Here is a 22,293-nt window from a genome sequence, read left to right on the forward strand (position 1 = left end):
CTGCTCAGTGATTGCTGGATTATCGTCAGCCCCTCCTGTTCATGTGTTCCTGAGTTTACTGCTGATTACCCATTACCGACCCGGCTTGATCCTGACCTTGTTCCTGTCTGCTGCTCTGTGTATGATCCTGGCTTGCTCCTGACCTTGATCCTGTCTCCTGCTTCTCTGTGTATGACCCTGACTTGATCCTGACATTGCTCTTGTCTGCTGTTCCATATTGATCCTGGCTCTGGCTACTGACTACTCTACCCATCCTCCAGGATCCACGTGTTCTCTGGAGAAACTCATCCTGCAACTGGAGCACCCACGGGTTCCATGTCATCAGGCATTTCCAAGCAGCAACACCACTGGCAACCCATGCTTATTTGGGCACTGCACCTCCTGTTTCCTCCTACAGGGGCGCACTGCACTTTGGCGTAAGGGGAGCCCTCTCTCTATTGCAGCCTCAGGTCAGGTATGTGACAGGTTATTATTCTTCCTGTTCATGCTGTAAAGGCAGTAACCAGCTATATGTAAATATGATTATCTGGGACAGGGCTATAGCTATAAATCCAAGGGTTCCATAGCGAAATTTGATGGCCTGGCTTAGAAAGTTGTATTTAGGCTGACGAGTAAACTGCACACAAAGTGCTCCATGATATCATGAAGAGAACTGGCATTAAAAGCCTGCTATGTGGAAAGATACAACCTTGCAGAAATGGAAACAGACTGGAAAAATGTCCTGAAGACACTGCATAAACAAAGGACAGCAGTGATCTAAAAAAGAGCTTACTGACCTGCAGAGCTGCACAGGGAAGCATCTCCCAATAGGCGCTGCATAGACCCAGTCATGTGACCTGTGATGTTACTTTCACTAGACTGCAGTCAGACTGAGAAAGGAAGAACAGTGCAATGCCCATGGAGAACCAACAAACACACACACCATTGGTTTATTATACATGAGTCATTGTCTTTTTAAGACAAAAATATTTAAAACCTTTTAAAATAAAATAGGATTATTAAAGATCAAAAATGGAGAATGCAGCACAACAAGGCAGTTTCAATAGAACACAGAACAATTGAACATCTAAGGAAGAAGTAATAAACCTTGGAGAGATGGAGATCTTCCTAAACAACATGGAAGAGCTCAAGTAACACAGAATTCCATGGTCAGTAATATTTTGAGCAAAATGCAAGGGTCAGTAGTAGGTAATGCAGATTTCAGCTGTCTGTAGTATGTCATGCAGAGAGCAATGGTCAGGAGTAATGCAGAGTTAGTTATAAGTGTGTTTGATTTTATTAACTTTTTTAAATGTCTTTTAGTTCAGTTGTAATACCTGCTTGGCGGTGTTTTGTTTATGATACTCTTTGGAAGATGGGTTGCTGTCCTGTCTGTATGCAGATGTTTAGGCAGTGCAAGGGCCTGGCTAATTGGATACAACTGAAAGTGTTGTTTGGGTTTGACCTCCTATTTTATGGTTTTTGGTAAACCTAGAGCAAAATTCTCAAGAAAATTGTATAATGTATGGCCAGCCTTACAGACTGGAGGAGCGGAGATGGGCTGGAGGTGTCTCTCCACTGAGTCACTCAGTTGGTTCATTTATGTGTGTGTGCATTTTTCCTAAGATCCTGACATTAGACCTGTAGTCAGAGTTTAGCAGGAATTCAGCAACTTGAGAACCTGAAGCACCGAAGCTGAATTACTGCCTGCTGACTATTTATAGGGCAAATATAAACTATTTGTAAAAATATGTATATTTATTGTAATAAAAACATTTTAAATGTATTTTTTACTAAAGAACATTAAACAAACACAAAGAAAACATATCTAAAAATATTATTTATTCCCTTTACCTAAAAATACCCTTCAACCCAGCCTTTACCTAATCCTTATATTTAAACCAAAAGAAAAAAAAATAGGTTAATATACCAGTAAAATAAAGCAAACATTATGCAGCCAATTATTGTGGAGCAACAAAATCCAGGACACCTAACAATCTGTGCTAAAAATGTCATGCCCAATTTTCTACTTTGCTAACTGTACAAACTTAGGCTAGGACGACATGAGCAATTACATCTCTTGCTACTGGTTTGTGTGTATATGCCTTTCTTGCACAATTTGACAATGCACAATGTACTAAACTTAAAAGATTTTCAAAATATATGAAATGCCAATAAGATTGACCTGTTGCCCCCCACTTCTTGCTGATAATAAGCACAGCTGCTATTGCTAACTATTAAAAGACGCGTATCTATCTATCTATCTATCTATCTATCTATCTATCTATCTATCTATCTATCTATCTATCTGTACAAGCAGTTACTGATCTGTGCAAATCAGCAATTCATGAGTGATATTTACTGCTGCCAGAGGAGGTAAGTAGTTGTGAATCTGGATGTTAAAGCTTCAAGACCAGTCCAATGCTATGGTTGAAAACAACACAGACTGGATTTTCTCTAAGGTTGCTGTCTCCCCAAATATCCGAGAGTGACTACAGCCATTCTAATGTACAGTTACAGACAATAGCAAGTGCATAGCCTGCCTGTTTAGGTATTGTGAGAATTACCTTGAAACCACTTGTACTGCTTCAAATTTACTGCACAGCGGGCTCACAGTAAGAGCATATGTTTTTTTTCCCCTCCTGCTGAAAAGCATCTGCAAGAGAACATTTGTACGTGTTCCCTTGATGTGTAAATTATTTAGAAAACCTATAATTTCAATGTACCCAAAAATATGTACACAATGAACACAAACTAACCAAGTGCGATAACAACCAAAAATAAGGTTTTAAATCTGTTTGTTACCTAAGTGTGAATATAAATTAAACACATGGACACATGAAGACATGCAAACTGGCTTTAAATAAGGCAGTATATTGTCAGCTCTAGCAATAAGGGTCCTTGCACCCCTGATATCATGTTATGTTTTGTATTAATTTGTGTTGTTAATACGTGTTTGCTAAAACCCAATGTATACAATATCTTTTTTTTTTTTTAATGTTATTATTTCAACTGTGCAGGACTTTTTTTCTTGGAGTATAGGTGCTCTATACCTCCAATCTCTCCACCCCAACTTACTTCTGCACACTGTTCCTTGTCTCTGCCCCTTTTCTAAAATACTGCTCCTTTTAGAGAATACAGAGCAAAGTATCATTTTTTGGTGTTAGGTAATGTGTATGTTATTGGTTAATAATAATAAAATTCCCCCAGCAACAACATACCCCCCAGCAACAATAGATCTTCCCCAGCAACAATAGACCCACACCAGTAACAACGGACCTCCCAGAAACAAAATACAAAAAATACAGAAACAAAATACATCCTTCCTGGCAACAATAGATCCTTCAGGAGCCAACATCAATAGACCATTCCAATTTAACAGTGGATCCCCCAACAACATAAGAACCTCAGCGCAACAAAACATCCCCCACCAGCAATAGTAGACCCATCCAGAAACTTTACCCCAGTAATGCTACACCCCCCAGATACAAATAGATCCCCAGCAATCGGCATCAAAAAACCCTCCAGTACACCCTAACCTCCTGTGCCACCACATACATTCTGTTCTGGAGGTGCCACAACTGGGTTCCCCCGCGTTCCAGCTGACAAAAAGCCCTGTATATTTGTATACCCTATGCTCATTATATAAGCATGATGACTCTACAAATGTGCAGTAACCACTTGTGACTCTTCAAATTTAATAACTGAATAGTTTGCACAGTTAGAAAAATAAAAGTGTGCAATGCTTTGTTTACATTCAGCCTCCCTGCATTCTCTTCTGCACAATGTAGATGGCAACATAGACTGGACCAAGATTTAACTCTCAATAAACCATGTACCTGTAAAGAAGGAAGAGACTGCTTATCTTTCATGCTGGCTGCTCCCCTAAATGATGCTCCACTGAAGATAGTTTTCTGACTAAAGTCTGTGAAAAACTGTCACATCTAGGAGGGTTGATCCCCTGTGCTTCTTACAATACTTACTGGTTCTTCCCACCAACCGCCATATCACTATTGGACATAGAAGGCACAGGGTTGCTTTAAGAAAAAGGAAAGCCGTGGCCGTACCTTGATTTTATTCTACGCCGCTGGGGTTTGGCCCCCAATTTTTACCCTGGATTTAATCTTTATATCGTGAACCCTCGGCTAGAGTCAGATATCTGGGACATCGGTCGGCTCAGTTCTCAATTTCTCGCGGAACTCGACAAGGTTGCCCACTATCCTCCCTACTCTTTGACCTAGCCATAGAGCCTCTGGCCCTTCTGATAATAGCTAATCCAGATGTACGAGGACTTGAAGTGGGTGGGTCCCATCATAAGCTATGTCTCTTTGCGGATCATGTTCTACTTTTCCATACCTCTCCCCTAACTTCCACCCCTACACTCCTCCAACTTCTTGTTGGACTCAAGAAATTCCCCAATGGGTTGTACTTGAATCCACAGACTGTGACCCCCTATCGACTGCTAACCTCTTTTGGCTAAGACCCCCTGACCGCTGCTCATTAACTAACCCCATCACAGCCCACTATATTTCCCTATGGGATAAACTGAAACTTTGCTACTCCCTGCAATCTCCACACAACCCCTTGCTTTCCTACCTCCGGAATCCACCCTTTCCCCCAGCCTGGTCCTCCCCACTCACCTTTAGAAACTGGTCCTCAGCTAATCTCCTCCGCACCCACCACTTCTTGACTAGAGCTGGCTTCAAATCTTTCTCCTCACTTCGCGAGACTCATTCTTTCCCAGCCTCTGAAATATTCAGATATATACAACTACAACACTTTTATACTCCATACACTACCGCTCCCCATCCTGGCCACCCGATGTCCTTCTTTGAACGTGCTTGCTACAAAGACCCGCATAGGAGATGACTTATTTCAGACATCTATTCCCTCCTTTCTACCCCTAAATCCTCACCACCCCTCCCCCCCTGCATGTCCGCAGATGGGAGATGGACCTTGGCTGATCACTGGATCCTGAAGACTGGGACCTTATCTGGACCAATACCAAATCCTCATCACAAAACGTAGTATCTCTAGAAACAAACTATAAAGAATTGACTCGTTGGTACATGGTCCCGGCGAGGATCGCTAAATACACCCCAAATTACTCCCCTGAGTGTTTCCGAGGTTGTCCGGTGGCGGGAACCTTTTATCATATCTGGTGGGCTTGTCCAGTAGCCCAAGCTTTCTGGACAGACATTTTTCATATTTTATCTAGGCTCAGCGCAAAGCCGCTCATACCCGACCCGAAAATAGCGCTCCTAAACTTACGCCCTCATGGCATCACTAAATCACAATTTAAACTCCTCCTACAAGTCACCACGGCCGCCAAGCAGATAATAGCCAAATCATGGAAATCTCCCTCCTTATGCATAGTAGCAGTTAAGAACAAGGTTACGCAGGCTATGATCCATGCTAAAATCAAAGCTACCATTTTATATAATATCCCTAATATCCTTCCACCTAACTTTGATGATTCCCTCCTCCTTCCCTGATTTTACTACCTCCACTGCCTTGTTACTCCATCAATCTGTTCTCCATTATCTTCAGTCTCGAACCCCCTGTAGGATCCTAGGAGTCACACGCTACCCTCCCACTCCTCTATCCTCTTCCCAACTCTTCCCCCTTCTTACCCCCACCTTTAATCTACCCCCTCCCTCTTCTCTCTTACCCCCTCACAATAGTTCTTTCTTTTCTTTCCCCAACACCCCCACCTGAATCTAGGGAGAACACCCCTATAACCACTTTATACTAAGCCAACATATATGTCAAAATGCTTGCATACAACTATACCTTCTCTCGGTCATCTAACCTGCAGCTCTTTGTATTTTGGTGCTTTTCTCCCCTCCCTCACAATGACGCCATATCTGTTTCCACAAATTGCTTTGTACAAATGCCTGTGGATTGTCCTATGCCTATGTTCCCATCCCTTGAAAACCAATAAAACATTTGAACAAGAAAAAGGAAAGCACAGGGATTTCTCTAGATATGTTTTCCACAGTTGATTATCTAGAATAGCATGGCATAGGAGGGTTGATAGGACTAAACTAAAGGTATATACTGTAGATCAGTGGTCTCCAAACTGTGGCCTGGCAGACAGATGTGGCCCTTTGCTTGTCTTTATCCAGCCCTTGGGGCTCTATTCCCCCCACTGACACCAATGATGGGAAACTTTTCCTCCCACACTGATACTAGTGATGGGACACTATTCCTCCAACTGACACCAACAATGGGGCACTATTCCTCCCACTGACATCAAAGAAAGGGCACAATTCCTCCCACTGACACCAACAATGGAGAAGGATTCCTTCTACTGACACCAACGATGGGGCACTTTTTCTCCCACTGACATAAAAAAATGAGGCACTATTCCTTCCACGGATACCAATGATGGGACACTTGTTCTTCTATAACCAATGATGAGGCACTATTCCTCATATTAACTCCAATGATGGGTTATTATTCCTTCCACTGACACCAAGGCACTAGTCCTTCCACTGACACAAAAGATAAGGCGTTGTTTACTCTCACTGGACTCCAGGACATTTTCTACTCCCACTGGCCCTAGTCCGGCTCCCCTAAAGTTTGAAGGACAGTGAACTGGCCCTTTGCTAAGAAAGGTTGGATACCCCTGCTGTAAATGAAAGCTTTATAGCTTGGTGCAAACAAAATCACACAGACATCTGAATACTAGACTAATACTAGACTAAAATAAACTATATAAAAAAAGGTGTTCTATCCCTTTAGAATTGAATAAATCAAGTAAAACTATTAAAAGAGCAAACCTATAAGTAAATGAGCGGAATATATATAAAAATGTGCAAATCAAACATCAAAAAGTGGAATGAGTTGCATAAGTCCATAGACAAAAAAGTGAAAAGTCCAACATAAATGTGAAGTGCTAAGGTATACTTTAAATGTCAAACAGCCAGCTGCTCTTCCCCACACCACTACGTGCACACACTTCTTACCAGACAGCAAGACCTATATCATAGGAGGCCAGAGTGCTTTAAATGTGCATTATCCAGGCCACTTAGTGAATTTTCATAACCACTTTAAAATATGTACTCAAAAATGACCAGATCCATCCACAGCACCACATGAATAAGAAGGCAAACAGAGGAACAGTGTAGTACCACAAGGAAAAGTTTAATAAATTTGCAGACAGACAAACAAAACTAACAACAGACAACTGAACATAGCATTGCCACACTAGGCCAGCGGGCATGATGATGTCACCGCTAGTTTCATCCAATACATTGCATCACAATAGACATCATCAGGGGAGATATGCAAAGGTTGTCTTCCCTTTCTGAGATGATAGTTAGTTAAACTATACATTGCATCTCCAGGAATGACAAGACCATTCAGATTTTTTAGCCAAAGACAAACCTGGATGATAAACACAGGCATCTGGGAATTTAAAAAAAACTGTAGACATATCAAAGATTTTTTTGGTATTAAAGTACACATAAGCCCACACTGGATGCTTTTCATCTTGTTATGCTACTGTGAACCATCAGCAGTTTTTCCATTTTTTCCATAAAATAAAATGTTTCAGAGTATTTTTTTATCCTTTTTTTGCATCTCAGTGCTACTGATCACCTACCGCAAATTTCATCTGCTTCCTGTTTGCATGCTGCACATAATTACTCTGTACTGGCATAAATGACAGTGTTGGTCCTGATGGTGGATAACAGTGGACCATGCCTAGCACAATCTATGTTAATTATAATCTCCAAACTCTCCACCAGGGGTGCATGTGAAAGAGTGACAATGTAGAAACCCAATTTGGAGCCAGTTGTCACCACACACCAATGGCAGGGTTACCAGGTATTCTCTCAATAAACATTTCTTACTAGAAAATAATTAGAAATTGCATAAACATCCAATACAGGATTTTTAGCAATTGAGTTTAAATCTACTTTGAAATAAAGAAGCTGTTTCAGACCATTGTGAGCACTGTACATAGTGCTTACAATGAAAATCTTAATGTATGGATAGGGATGAGCTTTGGGTGCGCCATTACCATGGATTTGTGGCACATTTCTAGGATTCCCAAAGTTTGCAAATGCCAAACTTTGACCAAATAAATTTGCAGGTTTGCTATTAGAAATTAGGAGCAACCTATAATGCAGTGCATAGGCTATACTCCTGGCCAGCTGTGTCACAAGAACCAGTACTCTGAAGGAACGGATAACACAGCCCAATTTCAAAGAAAATAGTAAAAGAACAGGCATGGCATAGAATCATGTAGGACTGATTTAGATTGCTGCATTCAGGTTGTGTGTTATAGTGCATTGTATTGCAAATAAAGTCACATTCAATTTTTAACATGTTGGGGTGCATTGGCAGCCCATTAATTTCAATAAGGCTGCATTAATGCAATGCCCATTAAATCAATGGGCTTCAAGAAGTAAATAGGCCCTAAGCATTTAAAAAACATTTTGATGCCTACTTAGAATTGGTTGCAATTCTAGATGTATCATAATGTAGCTATAACCATGTGTATCTGTATAAGTTTAAACATTGTCATTGATAATGGGTCTGTAAGGACTTACTGTGTTTAATTACATAAAATAAGCCATTACACTCTCACTAATATTGAATAGCTGTGCAACAGAACTACATATAAATCCCAATAGACAAGTATGAGTTTGCAACATCATAATTATATTTTGTGTATAGCAGGGAAAGAACATTAATTCAAACTGCTAAGATTTGGGATTATGCTAATATAGCACTGATGTGAAAAAAAACAGGTAGAATTTGTAACAGTATATTTCATTGTTTAATTGTAGTAATGCTAATTAGAATTATGCAAGCTAACTCCTATAATCAGTCCTTGCAAATTAAGTCAGTTTAAATTGCAATTGAAATCAAGGCGGGCAGTATAAATGATTGGAACTGTAGCAAAATCAATATGGGAATTTGTAGTACTCCAGACAGCAGTCAGAACAGATTTTGCCATAAAAGTATTTTTTGATCTGCCTATGCCTGTGCTGTGGTAATTACAAACAACTTCATCAGATGGGCATGCTTCTTGCACAAGGGAGGAAATGCTGCTGATAGATAAAACTGCACTATGTGCCATATTGTTGCTTTAATGGTCTGTATATGCAATGAGAAAATCGTACAAAAATTTCCGTAAGAGGAGCAATCTGCCAATTATCTGATAGTGCAGTGCTTTTGACAGCCAATTCCAACTTTTGGGATGACAAAAACCAAAGGTACAAGCTAGAATCTTTTTATGGTGTGTGAACACAACGTCCGATTTTTATTCATTGTGTACAATGAAATAATCGAATAGAAAAGAAACGCACATAATCGAAAGCAAAGAACGACCATATACTTACTCTTCTACTATGCTAGTAAGTAACTACGTTTGCCTTTGTTGGCCAATAATATTCTAACAAGTCAGTACCATTCCAGCTACATCATGATATGCACTTTCGTGGAAAATTAGAAGATCAGTCATCAGATTTTCTCATAGTGTGTATTAGGCCTAAGTATACAAAATTAGAACTGAGATTTACGTGACTATTTTCTACCTTATGTCATCTGGACTTAAAATGGTTATTAGTGCAACATTCAACTTTAATATTTACTCTATCAACACTCAGTTACAGTGCTCAGCATAAATGAGTACAACCCAACAGATTTGTCAGAAAACCTTTACTTTCCTTTCAGAATCAATATTTTCTATGGGCCACTATACTACAAAATACTCCCACAAATGTGGACCATTGATTGCAAACAATATTTGTTAATTTGCACACAAAAAAGTATTTTTCCTAACAAATTCATTCAAGACCATGTTGCAAAAATGAATACACCTCTAATAAAGTCTTAGGAGCGATGCTAAATTTTAGACAACAAAATCCTAATTACCAAGAATTCAACTACAGGTGAGTCTAATTATTCATTAAATAGGTGTCCAGCAGACAGTTGATTATAAAAGGGTGTTACTTAATAAAGAACACCTGTCAAGGCTCCGGGTATGACCAGAGGTGTGTGGACTGACACAGGGAAACGCAGTCTTCAGGTATAGTGTAAATAAGACAATTTATTAAGACTAAACAACACAAACACAGTGCAAGGTAAACATAACACAGTGCAAACAACCCAAACTCCAACAGATAACCATATATACAAATCAAACGTAGTCGGGCAGGCCAGGTCGGTAGCAAACGGGCAAACAGGGTACCAGGAGCGAGCGAAAGAGTGGGCAGGAATAGCCAAGGTCAGGACAGGCAGAGTTTGTTCAGAGTCAGGATCAAAGCAGAGTCAGGATGAGGCAGGAAGCAGACAGGATGCAGGTACAGGGGCTCATGGGAAACATACACCAAGGCACTGACTGCAGGTCTGGCCATTCCTTAAATACACCTCCTGCAATCAACCTCAGGTGATAGCTGATTGCAGGAGTGAGCTTCTGGTGGCTGAGAGCACCCGCTGGCCAGCCCTGGTACTGCAGCTCACACGGCAGATGAGTCCCACCATTAATGGTGAGTCCATTCCTGACAACACCCCTTCACATTTCATGCTGTTAGCAATGGCTCCACATGGAAGAGAAATGCCATAAGGTCTGAGAAAGAAAGTCATTTCTTTACACAAGAAAGGTAAAGGCTCCAAGAAGATCAACAAAGCTTTACTTATCAGTCAGAATACTATTGCAAAAGTGAAAATTTAACAGTGATGGAACTGCATCCATCTCACAGAGACATCCAGGCTGTTCACAGATGTTAAAACCTCGACAGGAGCGTCTTCTGATGAGAGGGGTTGAAGAAAATTGCCATGCAAGTTCAGTGCAGTTAGCTGAAGAAGTAAAAATCCAAACTGGGTTGATTATTTCCAGTGGCACAATACGGCATACACTGCAGAGGAATGGCATGTATGGGTGTTGTTCACAAAGGAAGCCTCTCCTAAAGCCCATGCTTTAGTAATAAAACCACATGCATCGCACACTAGTACATTATGTAAAACCTTAAAACGAAGCCCTCCAGCAGCGCTCTGTCACCACTGCAGAGGCTTCCTCTTCTGGGATTGTGATTTCCGGCCATCTGACAGGCCGGGTCATGATGAGTCACTCCCACACATGCATGCAGGATCCTGGGCCACGACACACAGCTCTGAAAGAACGGCACGGGTATGCCTTTCCTTCAGAGCGCATGTGCCGGCTTTAGAAAAGAGAGAATATCTCCCAAACGGCGCACATTTAGGAGATATGCATTTTACCTACAAGTAAACTTTATTATAAGTCTACCTGTAGGAAAAATTTAAACATGAAGTTTACTACCACATTAAGCCTAGTACACACAGGCCCAAAGGTCAGACGGCGTTGGTCATTTCAATAGAAACCAGCCAACATTCGGCCCGTGTGTATGGCAGCCTGTGCAGCTTCTGCCAATGGCTGAGAGTGCTGACTGGAGTGTTCTGGCTAGAAGGCCATCCTCCCATCAGAAAACAATGGCACAGTAGGGGAGATTGCTATACTGATATCGAATGGTTAGTTCTCCGGAGCTGTCGTTTCTACGAGACTTTACTTACCAATGTGGAGATGTGGAAGGCATGAAAAGGCAACATGGTGTTCTATTTGAAAAATTAAGCACCTCTATGTGGGTATTCTACACACTCTGGAAGCTTTGTAAGGTTACTTGTTGGCACTTCTTTATGTTTGCATCTTAATCTCACAGACAGTTACAGCGGACAAAAAAAAAACTATATCTGCCAGAAATGCACAGCTTTTTGTGGAATAGGTGTTGTCAGCCCTGCCCAGTTGTCTTTTGCTAAACTAATAAACCATTTCTACTCTCTGATCTCTACAACATGTATAAAATAGCCTGTTTTTAGAAAACACAGACAGTATGCAGAGGACATAGGACAGTCCTGAATTCCTGTGTTGCAATGACCCCTCCCTTCCCCAGGAGTTACTTAATTTTTTTATGGGTTCTACTCTGTAGCTGCAACCAAATAACTCACTGACCTAGGGACAGTGACAGACAGACTTCAGATCCTCCTATCTTTTTTTTGTAATTTATTGGCTCAATTGTCTTGAGAAGTGAGGGTTAAGGGTACCCTCAAACAGCAGCAATATTCCCTCAGTTGAGTAGACTTCTCAGTTAACTCTTAAAGGATTAGTTAACCTTTTAACAAAAAATAATAAATGTACATTTTTTTCTGGTAAAAAATGGAAATGTATTATTTTTGTTTCTGGAGCCTCTAAAGCATTGCAGCAGTGATCAGCAGATAGCTTGTGCCATGCAGGTCTCCCTCTGACTTGTCAGTATATCTGCTTGCTCATACATCCCGTGCAGGCAAGCAAATACTTACTGACAGGAAGGCTCAATGAACTACCAAGAGCTGTGGGGCGCCGGTGTTGTTCATTGAGAACTACGAGTCGACAGCCGCAAAGGCTGCTAGGACTTGTATTTTCCCATTTACAGAATACAGTGAATGCTTTTAAATTGTGACAGCTAGCAGGGAGGAGCGGATCCCCAGCTAGCTGTCAGAACGGGGATGGGGGCCGGTCAGTTCATAACATGTTACATCCTAAATATGGATGTAACATGTTATGAAAAGTGAGCGTATTCTTTAATACCCAGATGGGCTCCTATCTTCCAGTATCTTTTGACCTCTGCCACAGGTCAGTTGTAGGACTTTCTAGGTCTCTGTCTCTGAGGCCAGCCATAGACAATTTGAACCTCAGCAGGTTCAGCATGGACTGGATGAGGTTTGAACCATGCATGAGCAGGCTAAATGTACCTAAGTTGATCAATCGATCAGCTTGGGTACAACCAGCCTGTCTGATTTTACATGCGATTATTGCTAGGAGCTATTATAGCCGCTAGCAGTAATCACTGTGTTCTCCTAGTAGGGATGGCTCCCCCAACGATTTTCTTTCCTGCAATAAAGCTACCCATGTACAGATATAATTACAAAATATAAAGAGAATAACAATTTACATATTGATGTTATTTACCATCAATACTATTTATGTCTTGTATATAAATCTAAAAACAATTATAAAGACTACACATTCCATTTTACAACCAAGTAAACCCTTTTCGGTTCAAGTGGTCTGACAAACAAATGTTTTGGATTTAGAGGGGTTGGCTTACTAAAACTGGAAAGAGCAAAATCTGGTGCAACTCTGCATAGAAACCATTCATCTTCCAGTTTTTTTTGTCAAAGAATAATTGAACAAGCTGAAATTAGAAGCTGATTAGAAGCAGATCTGCACCAGATTTTGCACCCTCCTGTTTTAGTAAATCAACCCCAGAGTATCTTACAGCAGTTGGTCTGCAGGTATGTTAATTGTTCACCATTATGTGCAGATAACCATTAAAGAAGACCCCTATAAAGTTATATAGGTTTACGAATATTTATAAAAGTATAGAATGTCAAGCTAATAAAATGTGAAAAGTCACCTTTGCATAAAGAATTGTAAAAAAAATTTCAATCATACCATACACTCTGACCCCCTCAATCCACGGCCGGGGAAAATACCATTTACCAGAATGCCATCTATTTTAGAGAATTTAAACTTGGTGTTAAAGTGGTATTAAACCCAAAACCAAAAATGTATTATATTGCAGCTTACCAATCATTAGATGTAGTGGCTGCATATTTTTCTTTTCTTTTTCTTTTCTTTGGCTTTTTCCCTTTGTTTGTACCTGGTGATCTGACCAGTAACATACTTCCTGTACTAGTTAGACATAGCACTGGGGTAATGAGATAGTAGACACAGCAGACAGCACCACTGTCTGTCTGGAGAAGGGTAGCAGATTAAATGTAGTAGCAGATTTAGATACACTAACAAAAGGAATCCAAACTCCAGCTCACATTTTCTAAGCAATTAAAGCAAACTTTTTTTTTCCTTTTGGGATTAGGGTTTTGCATGAATGTGGTTTGTCTCATCCATGTAAAAGTGGTTTGTCTCATCCATGTAAATGGATACATTCTGCTGGAGAGCTTGAGCTTTTGAAAAACAACAGACTTGCTGGCTGGTTCACCAGATTAAAATAGGAGAAAGAAATCCTACATAAAGGAAACTAATACAGCCATTACATTGGTAACCTGAAATATAATAAATGTTTGCTTTTGGTTTTAATACTGCTTTAAGCCCTGATACTAATGAGAACATGCTGCCACTATAGTCGTATAGAGGTATATCCTTTGTACAGTGGATGTGGGGCTGCATTATAGCGCTTTATTGTCTATAACCCCTTAAGATTCACTGAGAAAGTAGACCTTGTTCTGTGAAACATGTTTGAAAGAAACCCACTTATAGCTGTTATTTGTCTGATAAAGACATGGTGACATGTAATATCTATGTCAAAAATATAACATTCATCGTTATGTGAAAAATTTTCTGTGCAATGTGAGCCTTATGATTTTTTTTCTTTGTGGAATTCAACATAATTAATTCAATAAGATTGATAATTCAGTCCTCATAGATTCCTTTTCTTTTGGAAGGAAAAGAGTTGGTGTTTCTACAAAAATCCAATGTTAATACTGCAGATAATGGGGGGGGGGGGAGAGTTGGGGGGACATTCCTTTCTATTCCATCAGTGTTTCTTGGAAGTGGAGATTAATAAATTAGCAGACTTGGAACGTCACATTGTTCTAAAATGAACTGCTGAATCTTATACAAAACATAATTTTCATTAATATAATAATGGATCCCAAAGTTATGGCTTCTATACAAATTCAGTCATTTACTTCCTCTCATCCTAGCTGTTAAGAAGAGTTATTGAACTGAACTCAAGCGTAACAATGTTGAATGAGGACATCTACCTCAGTCTATAGGACTGTATACTGTACCAATAGTTGATTAAATCTGGTAACACAGAATAACATTTAATTATTACTAAGTAATGGAGAGGATGCAAATTGGTTTAACCTCTTCACGCCGGCGCCTCCCGGCCCTTTAAGGGGTTTCAGACGCCAAGAGGTGGGGCAGGGTTTTAGGGTCATGTGACCACCGTGATTTGCTGTCACGGCGGTCACATGTTCGGAAAAGGTCCTGATCGCAAGGGGAGATCGGGACCTTTTCGTGAGACACCGACATATGTGCTGGGAGCACGCAGGGTGCGCGCTCTCAGCAAATATCTGTTTTCAAATGGTACGCAAATATGCGGCCGCTCGGCGTCAAGGCCCAGCCACCAAGAAGCCGTATATTTGCATACTGCCGGAGTCAAGGGGTTAAACATGTTGTTTCGGTGGAACTGCAACAGAATTGTATTTCAATGACGCTAGTGTGTTTTATAGAATATGTTTACCCAAACATTTCATATGCCTGATATCTGCCTGCTGTACCATGTACTTGCTTGAAAAAGCATCCTGTTTTCTTTGTACAGTATTGCTTCCTTTGTGTGAAATCCCTGGTGTTCCTGCATTTCCCCTGCTTTCCTATTAAAAACTGACCACACTAGGCATGAGACAACAGCAGGGTCAGTGTTCTGGTTGTGCTGGGAGCTCATCCAATTATCAGATGTGCTGACAAGCCCCCTTACTTCCTTGCACAGCCATTCACAGGAATGATCGGTGCACTGCTGTTTCTCCCCCCCCCCCCCAGTTTCTTATGCAGCTATGAACAGAGAGTATGTAATCACTTATAAAATGGGGGAGGGGTATTTATCATTTTTAAATATGTATACACAAATGTGTTGTCTTTCATTTCTATTTTAAACTGAATGGGTTGTTTTACAAGGTGAGGGTGTACATATACGTTAATGTGTAATATTTGCATTCCAAAAGACAAACAAACGAAACCAGCGCTCCAATTCTCATGCAGACTAAAAGAAATTCAAAATGCCAGATGAGCAAGTGCTGCCCTTCAAAGATCGGGAAATCTGAACACTGGTGAAAAAAAGTAGACAAGGGCGCACTTTCATCGTGCATTAAGTGGTACACCACGTATTTATTGAATAGACAAATGGATATATACTCACAAACCAACGAAGATAAAGGCAGAATATGTGGTTCGCAATAACAGTCACACAAATGCTTGGGACCAGCAGGCATACTTTTCAGCTGTGAGGAAGGGGGTTCGTTTCCCGAAACGCGTCAGCTTATGCCTATTTAGGGCACAGCATTTGTGTGACTGTTATTGCGGACCACATATTCTGCCTTTATCTTCATTGGTTTGTGAGTATATATCCATTTGTCTATTCAATAAATACGTGGTGTACCACGGTAATGCACAATAAGAGTGCGCCCTTGTCTGCTTTTTTTCACCTGTAATATTTGTATAGTCTAGAATATTAGAACATATACAGTAATAGTGCAGCAGAAGATTAACTGTTAATTTCTGCAAAAATATAAAGGTGCTTCCATTAAATGAGGTGGAAGCAGCAGTCTATGGTAGGCAGTAGTGAGTTAATGATTCTTCCTCTAACCTGCTTATTTCTACTCTCATTTTCTTTTGCTTTTAGATTATGCCTATTGCCTAATATTCATTTTATATGTTATGCATCAATCTCAAGTGCTGGAAATCTGCATTATTCAACCAACCGAATGCCTGATTCCAGCCAAGAGCAAGTCAGGTCAGTCACATTAATCAGTCTTGGATAGAGAAGAAAAGGGTTGAACACCTGTCAATTTATTTCTGCTGTATTATGTGATGTACAAGTCTCAAAAGAAAGAAAACTCTCTTTACCTTCCTCAACTGAATCCTCCTTCATTTGTATGTCACATGCTCCCCCCTCCCTTCCCCATACTCGGCAACTCACAGTGGGAGGGCTTTTGCAGCAGTGCTGTCATTCCAGAAAGCAGTGGGCAGGACTAGGTGTGGCCAGGTGCTAATTGGGCAGTTGCAGGCCTGCGATTCAACAGTTAATAGCCAATAGCCTCACCCCCTGCAACATGTTTTTCACCTCACTGTAGTGTAAGCTAACACAATCTGAATTCAGGAGCAGTGCAGCAATTTTTGCCACACCATCACATGAACTTGTATTAGGTGAACTTCATTAGCAGGATCAACAGGTATTTGTGGGACTTATAATTACCGTATTTTCCGGCGTATAAGATGACTGGCTGTATAAGACGACCCCCTACTTTTCATGTTAAAATATAGGGTTTGGGCTATACTCGTCATATAAAACTACCCCTCTTCCAACGCACACCCAATAAAAATTAAAAACATCAGATTTGATTTCAATATGGTATGGTATTTCAGTATGGTATTCCAATGATGGTGTGCTATTCCTCCCACTGACACCAATGATGGGGCATGATTCCTCCCACTGACACCAATGATGGGAGACTATTCCTCCCACTGACGCCAATGATGGTGCCCTATCATTAATGTCAGTGTGTGAGGAATAGTGTCCCATCATTAGTGTCAGTGGGAGGAATAGTACTCCATCAGTGTCAGTGGGAGAAATAGTGCCCCATCATTGGTGTCAGTGGGAAGAATCGTGCCCCATCATTGGTGTCAGTAGGAGGAATAGTGCCCCATCATTGGTATCAGTGGGAGGAATAGTGTCCCATCATTGGTGTCAGTGGGAGGAATAGTGTCCCATCATTGGTGTCAGTGGGAGGAATAGCACCCCATCATTGGTGTCAGTGGGGGAAGGAATAGTGTTCCATCATTGGTGTCAGTGGGGGGTGGAATAGTGCCTCATCGTCGGTGTCAGTAGGGGGTTAGGAATAGTGCCCCATCGTTGGTGTCAGTTGGGGGGAGGAATAGTGCTCCATCATTGGTGTTAGTGGGGGAGGAATAGTGCCCCATCATTTGTGTCAGTGGGGGGAGGAATAGTGCTCCATCATTGGTGTCAGTGGGGGGAGGAATAGTGCCCCATCATTGGTGTCAGTGGGGGAGGAATAGTGCCCCATCGTTTGTGTCAGTGGGGGGAGGAATAGTGCCCCATTGTTGGTGTCAGTGGGAGGAATAATACCCCATCATTAGTATCAGTGACACCAATGATGGGGCACTATTCCTCCCACTGACACCAATGACACTTGCTGACCCCTGTTCCAGCATGGTGCTGCTGCAGCCAGCATACGTGGTTGCAGCAGCAGCACCATCTGCATGGCACACTTACCGGCCACTCCCTCACTCAATGTTCACGGGGCCACCTCGCAGTGTGCCCTTCCTGAGCTACAGTTCTGGCGCCCAATCACCGCTGAGGAGGCGGAGCCGAGCGGCCGCACGAACATCGAGTGAGGGAGCGGCCGAACTGAATGTAGGAGCAGCCGTGCTTCCTTGACTGGATCATGTGGGACTGGGACCGGAGCCAGGTAAGAAACAGCAGCCCCCTGCCCGCCCCTGTACTTAAGGTCCCTTCCGTTGGAAGGGGGGGGCGGCGGCACCGTGCTGCCCCCCTAAAAAGTGCCACCATAGGCAAATACGCCCCTGGCTACACCAGCTCGGAAGTGTCAGCACTCTGTATACCACCGTATAAGACGACCCCCCATGGGTTAAAAAGTCGTCTTATACGCCGGAAAATACGGTAAATGTTAAAGCACTTTTTTTTCAATGGGAAGCCTTAGTTCTGCATTAAAGAGATTTAATTTTACCTATTGTCTCAGAAATGCAACAGGATGTGTGATAGAATCTCTATGAAGAGAGGGGAATTACCCCTTATAGTTGTCTTCTTGAAGTGGTGTCCCCATTGGAAGATTTATCTTCCTGTTCTGGCAACAAATGAAAAATGTGGGTCTTTTTATCATTTTCTGAAGAGGGCATCCCTCCAAGCTAATTTTGGGTACCAATGTTTGAATCGAGCATAAGTTGGATTTGAACGTTGACCATTTGTGTTTGCCAAACACACAAATGGTAAGGGCATTCGGTGGGTCATTTGCTCACCGAGTGCCCCACAATGCACTGCACTCTCACAGTGCATTGTGAGAGCCATGATTGGCAATGCAGCTGACCATAGGTCATGTGCAATGCTTTGGCCAATCACAGCACAATGTACTGTGAGAGCCATGATTGACCAAAGGCACGGGGACTTTGGCCAATAATGGCTCATGGCTAGGTCACATGCTTACATAGCAGCCTTGTGTAGTGTGTTGCTGGAATTCAATGGAGTTAGTGGTGTGTTACGAGTATAGTGTAGTGTGTTGTGAACATCAGTGTAGTGCTGTCAGTGTGTTTTACAGCACTTCTGCATCACCGCTATTCCCATTTTTTTTCTTTGTTAATTTTTATATATATATATATATATATATATATATATATATATTTTTTTTTTTTTAAGAATTTTTCTGTGCTGGAAGTGCTCCTCCTGCATCAGCAATGGTTTAGTTTTTTTTTTTGCTTCAGTTGTTTTAAAATTTAGTTTACTTAATCTATTTTTTTGCCAAAGCAGCAACAGTAAAAAATATTTAGGGCATAATTGCTGTTTAACTTTCTGGATCGCAGGTGCTCCTCCTTCTGTGTAAGCAGTGATTCTCTTTTTTTTGTTTTTGCTTTTTTTTTTTTTTAATTTTATCATATTTGTTTGCTGCAGCAGTAGCAAGGATTTAGGGCATAATTGCTGTTCCCCCTTCTGCATCGTAGGTGTTCTTCTGTGTCACCAGTTTTTGTTTTTGTTTTATTGGCTTTCTTAGTTTTCTTTACATTTATTTTAATTTTTTTGCAGCTGTAAAAAAAATTCTCCTTAATTGCTGTACCCCCTATTTTCTTTATAAAAAAATAGAAAACAGTTTATAGTGCACCAAGCACAAAAGTATTGCACCCAAGCACCAAACTCCCATCCCACAATAAAAAGTTATAAAAATCCCTGAAAAAAATCTCCATGTCTGAAAGGCCAACAAGGAGAGGCAGATGCTCACAGGCAGCTAAAAAGGGGCAAGCAGCCTCTGTGTCCACAGTGAAAAGTGGTGGTCGTGGACATGGTGCATACTCTGCAGGAAGTGCATGCTTGTCCTTTTTTTTCTGGTGCTAGCCATGTTATTGAGCCACAACATGCAGAAGAGGTAGTGGAGTGGATAACTAAGCCATCCTCATCCTCCTCATCTTCTGTCACCCAGACTGATACTAGTTTGCCTTCCACCACAGCTGCCAAAACAGCCTATTTCACAGGATCCTTGTCCACAGCTACTGCTTCCGTTGCCCCAGTATCATACACAGAGGAGTCAGCTAAACTATTCGAACATAGTGTCAGTTCCATGCTGCTGGTGGATGCGCAGCAATTTCATTGCTCCGATGTTGGTTCCCAGGTTGAGGAAGGAAGTGACGTGAGCCTAGATAGAGGGGGTGCCAATGATGGACAAGAAATTGGTAGTCATGTTACCCCAGCCACGGCATACTGCCAAAGTTGGCTCCAGTGCCAAGGAGGGAGGGGATGATGAGGTCACTGATTGTATTTGGGTGCCTGAGAGAACAGAGGAGGAAAGTGAGGTAGGAGGCACAACTCTAATGAGGCAGGATGTCCTCCAGGGGCAGGCATAAGGACAGCCACCGTATTGCAACACACGACAGAGCTCCACAGGTGCAGGGTGCTGCTGACTCCCCACTGACTTCCAAAAGTTCATTGGTGTGGGCTTTTTTTCAACAAAAGTGCAGCAGACTGCAGCATTGCTATTTGCACTCTGTCTGAAGCGCATCAAGCATGGCCAAAATGTCAGCTGCTTGAACACCACATGCTTGTCAAGACATATGAGGACCTGCCATGCAGCCCATTGGCAAGAGCACCTGAAAGACCCACATCATAAAAAATTGCAGACTTCTCCTTGCTCCTCATCTTGGATCTCTACCCCTACTATACATCAATTCTTCTCAATGGCCTCCACTGAGAGGGATGATGGTACAGCAATGCGTGCCACAGGTCCCTGAACCCAATCTGCTAGCAGTACATCACCTGTTGATTTCACCAGGCAAATTTCACTACCTCAGTTGCTGAACCAGAAAAAAAATATTGCTCCACCTATCCACATGCTCAGCTTCTAAATGTTAGCTTGGCCAAATTGCTAGCATTACAACTGCTGCATTTCCATCTGGTGGACTCTGCCCCCTTCCGTGAATTTGCAGAATGTGCTGTACCACAGTGGCAGGTTCCGCAAATAAATTTCTGTTCATGTAAGGGCATTCCAGCTCTTTATCATCATGTGGAAGGCCTTGTTGGACAGGGCAGTCAGCAGCAAGGTCCACATTACTGCTGACACATGATCCAGCAGGCATGGTCAGGGACGTTACATTTCCTTCACGGCACACTGGGTAACTCTGCTGGCAGCTGGGAAGGATGCAAGATACGGTTCAGTGCTGAAGCTTGTTCTGCCACCACGCCTCCAAAACTCTGCTGCTTATTCTGCCATATCTGTCTGCTCCACACCCTCCTCTTCCCTTTTCGCCTCTTCTGCTGAATTGTCCTCTGAACCAGCAGTGCTCCCTAAGTGTTCAAGGGGCTACGCAAGCAGTCAGGCTAAAAGTTGCCATGTGGTGCTTCATATGGGCTGCCTAGGGAACAGGAGCCACACCGGGCAGAGATTCTGTCAGCTCTGCAGGGGCAGGCTCAGAGATGGTTGTAACCATGGCAGCTTGAGTCAGTAATGGTTGTATGTGACAATGGCACAAACTTTCTCTCCGCCCTCCAACAGGGACACTTGACATATGCTCCATGCTTAGCACACATCTTGAATTTGGTGGTGCAGCATTTCTTGAATAGGTATACAGGCTTACAAGATCTTCTGAGGCATGCCAGAAAAGTCTGTGGCCATTTCCAGCTGTTATACACAGCCAGTGTTCGGCTGGCTGACATTTAACGGAAATTCAACCTGCCCAAAAACCGCCTCATTTGTGACATACCCACCAGATGGAACTCAATATTGGCAATACTCCAGCAGCACCACATGCAGCAGAGGGCCATCAATGAGTACCTGTGTGAGTATGGCACAAGGACAGGCTCAGGAGAGCTTGGCTTCTTTTCGCCATGCCAGTGACTGCTGAAAAGGATGTATGTACTGTCATGTCACCATTTGTGGAGGCCACAAGGATGGTGATCCATGAAAATGCATGCACCAGTGACACTATCCCTCTAGTCTTCCTGCTGGAGTACACACTGCATGGAATCATGAACAGGGCACTTGAAGCAGAACAGTGGGAGGATGAGGAGGAAGAGGAGGATTGTAGCAGCATGGAAGTAGAAGATAACACATGGCATTCTGCAAGGGATGGTTTTCAGTCCCCAGAAATCCCAGGAGTAGTACGTGACTGGGAGGCGGTAATTCCTGTCAGTGTCATCCTCAATAACTCAGAGGACTCAGAATCTCATGCCTCCTCAAACTTACACTACATGGGCTTCTTGATTCTGCAAAGCCTGCAAAAGGACTTGAGGATTTGTGGTATCAAGGAGAGTGACCATCACT

The 22,293-nt window shown here is 42.1% G+C and overlaps 1 pseudogene; it reads left to right on the plus strand.

The window, feature by feature from the left end:
• Positions 1 to 11,481: 11,481 nt before the first annotated feature.
• Positions 11,482 to 21,867, plus strand: LOC149462199 (zinc finger BED domain-containing protein 4-like; annotated as a pseudogene).
• Positions 21,868 to 22,293: the final 426 nt, after the last annotated feature.

The sequence above is a fragment of the Staurois parvus genome, unplaced genomic scaffold, assembly GCF_062004578.1.
Source record: "Staurois parvus isolate SC_StPar_1 unplaced genomic scaffold, SC_StPar_1.0 ptg000183l, whole genome shotgun sequence".
Taxonomy (NCBI): Eukaryota; Metazoa; Chordata; class Amphibia; order Anura; family Ranidae; genus Staurois; species Staurois parvus.